At 35.4% G+C, this 4844-nt stretch overlaps 1 protein-coding gene across 2 annotated transcripts in view; it reads left to right on the top strand.

Annotated features, from left to right (window-relative positions):
- CARF (calcium responsive transcription factor) overlaps positions 1 to 4844 on the top strand; it is a 59661-nt gene that overhangs the window by 245 nt on the left and 54572 nt on the right. Inside the window, exons 1-3 of one of the 2 annotated variants that reach the window (XM_032637661.1) lie at positions 459 to 680; positions 1328 to 1360; positions 3643 to 3808. The gene's annotated coding sequence lies outside the window, so the exon portion shown is untranslated. Of the gene's footprint in view, positions 1 to 458; positions 681 to 1327; positions 1361 to 3642; positions 3809 to 4844 lie in introns of those variants that run through there. The other variant, XR_004350751.1, reaches the window with a different exon arrangement.

Genomic DNA, 4844 nt, shown 5'->3' with positions numbered 1-4844 from the left:
CCGCCCGGTCCCTGAGCAACCGCCGGCCCCCGCCCCTTGCCGCTGACTGGCTTTGGTGGCGCCTTCGCGCCCCGCCTCGGGCCGTATTCGGGGCCCCTCCTGACGAGGCTTACCGTCCCCCGCCCGGACGGCGTCCACGGGCCCCGAGCCGGCAGGCTGGAGAAGGTGGAGGTTAGGTGTCTTGAGGAGGGCTGCTGAGCACAAGGGCGCACCACCACGGAGGAGGACTCGGACCCCCTGGCCGGGAGCGCCCGCTGTGTGGTCCTATGTGTCGCCCCGCATTTTAGGGTTCCTTTTTTCTCTTTATGAGCCCCTTTATACCTTCCTTTTAGAAGGGGAAAGGCGTCCTCCCACACCTTCTCCCAACGCTTTTTGACTTTTTTTTTTTTTTCGTCTTGAAGTTACCCAAAGGCCTATGTCTTATTCTCAAAAGGTCCCGAGAATAATTCTAATGGAATTTAGTTGTTTTTCTGAGGGAGGATGGTTGGAGAGATACTACTCAGCTCTCCTAGTCGCTTTTTAAGGCGTTCGCCAGAAATCTTTCAAGAGGGGGACTTCTTAAAGAGACGGCAGTTTAGAGTAAGGCAGAACTGGATTGCAGAATTTGGGGCAAAGCGGTATGTGTGCAGGTGAAGACAGCTAAAGCTTTCCTTTGTTACGTTGCTTCAAGATGTACAACAGTTAAGTAGATGTATGATATTTAAGTCAACCATAGATTATGAGAAGGGATATAAACAATTGTAAACGTAAAATAATCTGTTAATAGTGCGCAGTGACAATGAAACTAAGACTATTTTCAATTTATTCACCTTCTTAGAATGCAGGCTGTGGAACCCTAATGCCTGGGTTTGAATCCTGCCTCAGCTGCTTATTTATTAGCCTCTCTGTGCCACACCTTGGTCAACTGTGAGATTAAGTGCCACATAGTAGATGTTAACTGTTTTTACCATCGTTATCCTTTAGATGTCAGTTTAACTGGGAGCTATGGCAACATGAACAAGTAAGAAAGACTAGCTTAATGGTTAGAGGAATAAAAAGAGAAAACCTCTGTGCTGAGGGTCTAGGAAAGGATTGGGCTTGCAAATAGAAGCCATGGTTATTTAACCATGTGATTCATTGTAATTGTGAGAATTGTATGCGTAAGTTAGACCACCTGGAGTTTGAAACACTTTTTTTCTCTTTCTTAATTGAAGTCTTGTTATTTAATCCATATTTTTTGAATTTGGTAGAAGTAAAAAGAAATTTGACAGTTTCAAACATCCTTTGCTTTTAATCATAAGTAATTTTTGAGTTACAGCAGTAAAATTGTCTGAATTAAAATTCATAGAACCTGAAATAAAACTTTTAATAGGTTCTTCAGGTAATTTTTAATTGTTAATATATCATTGGTTAAAATATATTTTTAAACGTGTAATCAGTAGATTAATTCATTTTTAACTATCATTAATTTGAAATTTATCAAAATAAGAAAATACTGTACCTGATATTCAATACAGGTTGATCCTAATTCGAATGGAAAAATTTTCTATGATCCGTAAGATACAGAACTTAAATATGTGCTTAATAAGATAAAACTTCAATTTACAAAGCAGAAATGTTGAATTCACTAAAATACTCTTTTCATTTGACTGAGACCTTTAGTTAAGGGAAAATTAGTTAACAAGCATTCCAAGATACCTGAACACCTAGTATGATGGCTTTGGTGTTTTTTCAACAGTGGCTTATGTGTTGTATTTCGTGTTCCCTCTATGTAATACCTAAGAGTAATTAGTATTCTTACTCTGAGTGTTTTTCTTAACTTTGCTTAGAACATTAACTTCAAGCTTTTGGTTCTAATGATTTCCTACATGATTCATTTACTAGGTTTCTTATGAAGACGCGTTACCTGGAGAACTACAGCTTGGAAAATGTTTCTCTTTATTATAGGTTTTTTTTTTTTCTGTATGTAATAGCATGGTGTAGTATGATATAAAGACAGTGTGTGGGCTTTGGAGTCCTAATTGGTTTTGGTGATTTTTTCCTACTTAGTTTTGAATCTGAGCTCTAATGTTCTGTGATCTTAACCAAGTTACTAGACAGCTTTGGTTTTCTTATCTATAAATAGTTAATAAGCTCTACCTTAGAGTCATTGTGAGGATTAAATGAAATAATTTGTAAATCCCTCAAAGAGCAAAGAGGTATGTATGTACAGGGTAAGAAATGGGTAGAAACCAAGATTACAGGGAAGTTTATAGAGAGGGCAAACCTTAGATAAAGGAAAAGAGACATTGTGAACACTAGCTTAAAATTTTTTTCACTGAAAAATGAAAAGTTGAAGTAGATTGTTTATATATATTTGCATAATTTAACATTTAGATGTTGATTTAACTAACACAATACAACTTGCAAAACCCATCTTTTAAGAAATAAATTACTCTATAAAGTATTTGTGAATTAGGAGTCTTGATTTAATTTTTGACACCACTGATTCATAGCAATTTTGTATACATCATAGAAGGAACATTGTGTTGTTTACCTACCCTAGAAGATGAGGGAAATTTTATTTTCTAAAGTACTTTTGAGCAGTATTTTTTAATGTAGTTAATAAGGTCAGACACTGATTTTAAATATAAGATTTCAATATCCTTTAAATCTTGAGACATTAACCAAAGTGCCTAGAATTAAGAGAAACTCTAAACTTCAAGTGGCTTCATCCTTCAGTTAGCCTGTTTGGGGATTTACTCTTAGATTATTGGTTTTAACAGATACATTTTACCACACAAAAGTCTATCGGGAAAACTAAAAAAAAAAAAAAAATATTAAGACAATTTTTAAGAAATTGCAGCTGAGAATTACCTTTAATGTTTTGAACAAATAGATTTGCTGTTGAACAAAATCAAAAAACAGCAGTAGCCCCAACTTGGTCTACAGAGATTTGAGTAACTATAGCCTGACTAGTGTGTTCCCCTCTGCCATGCATTCAATATGTATAAACAATAAAAGCCCTTTTTTGCTATAAATTAAAACATTGAACTTCTAATTCTTCCTAATCTTTGCTTTTGGTATAAGGTAAAATTCACTTTTTAAAATGTGATGTGAAACATTCTATAAAGCAGTTTGCCAGCAAAATTTAATGGCCTTAGTGTGTTTTCTGAACTCCAATTATTACTAACCCTCTAGGTTATATATTTAATGCTTTCTCTTTTCTTTCTGTTCTCTTTATCCAATCCCAATACTACTTACTTAAGAAATAAGCTTATCAATTTAATTCTAGGATTTTATAGGGGATGGGATATGAGGAGGGAAGCCCTTATTCTCAAGCTTCTATGGCTCCAAAATATGTTCAATTAATAAATATTTTCATTGTGGAGAAAAATGCAATTTACTGTGGATGTTTTTGTTTCTGTAGTAGTTACAGAATGTGAGAGTTGAAACAAGGCCTTAGTCCAAATCCCCAGCACAGGTTAAGTCACCAACCCCTGGACACATGCAGTCTTCCATAAAGACAGTCCTAGTCTTTACTTCACTTTAACCGAGTCAATTGCTGGGTAAACTATACCAGGCTGGTAATGGCTATTTTATAGTTAAACCTGCATAACAAAATCTAGTAGCTTGCTTTATGTGTTGGAAAATAAATATACATTGAATACCTTCTCATTACAGAAAAAATGCTGCTGTGAAGACATAATTATAGCTTTCACATAACTGAAGCCCCAACCATCATGATTTAGTGCCCCCCAAAGGAAGAACTTCAGTGGAAAAGAGAGGGCATTTCTGGGGATAGTAGAATGCTTGAGACCTGAATTTAAACTCAAGCTCCTTCATGAAGGTAATAATTTTATTTTTAACTGATAGAAAGTAACGGCTCTATAAAAGTTAACTATTGTCTATTACATATTAATGAAAAAGTCAAGTTACACTTTGTATATAGGTACTTTGTTCCGTTTATGGTTACCTGTTGGAAAAGAACATTTTATACCTACTTATTTAATCTTAATATCTACATTCTTTGGAACTTTACTTTGACATAGTTAATTGAAAGTTAGGGATAATAATTTATAGCATGAGCTGACATTGAGGTTAGGTGGGAAAATTGGGTATTTTAAGTCACCCTATAGTTGTCAGGATTGAGGAGTGTAATGCAAATTGATGGAAGACTTAGGAGAGGAAGGAGTAATACTTTTCACTTCATTCAAATTATTTTTTGAAAAGGATGTCTGTAACTTAAAAATGTACTTTTAATCTCCAGTTCAACAATGAGTTAGGTCAACAGATATTGAAACCCAACTTTCCATATAATAAACACTAAAACCTTGTTTAACACATAGTATAGAGGTACTGCATACTGAAAGAAAAATTTTGAGTTTTGAATTTCCAGAAGATAGTAGGAAAGAAGTTCTCTTTCTTCCATTTGCAGATTCCCAGTCTGGGCAAAGTTCTGAAGTAAGTGGTTTATATTTGGCAAGCTTCCTGTGTTATCCCACCCCTTCACTAGTGAACTTCCCCAGGGCATTCATCCTGCCTTCCCTGTTCACTGCAGCATCTACCTCAGGTCTGCAGAATCCCTTTTAGGTGCTCTGAGCCTCAAATGCACCTATTAGAATGGATAGAGGTTGCATTCTAAGTTAAACTTTTCGGGGTAGCTGTTTTTAACTCATCTTAAAGGAAGAAAGCTATATTTATATAAATTTACACAAATTTGATAATGACTGATAATCTCTCCAGAGTTTTTTCTTTTTAAGAAAAAATGCTTGATAACTCCAATGAAAATTTCATTGATGAAATTTCAGATAGGGTAAGAGAAAGTAAATAAAATGAAAAAAAATTTAGATCAGTAGGGATAATTTGTAATGGAATCAGGGCAC

Source organism: Phocoena sinus, chromosome 7 (assembly GCF_008692025.1).
Source record: "Phocoena sinus isolate mPhoSin1 chromosome 7, mPhoSin1.pri, whole genome shotgun sequence".
Classification (NCBI taxonomy): Eukaryota; Metazoa; Chordata; class Mammalia; order Artiodactyla; family Phocoenidae; genus Phocoena; species Phocoena sinus.
Note: the sequence above shows the minus strand (reverse complement) of the source record. Positions and strands in the feature narration are given on the sequence as shown.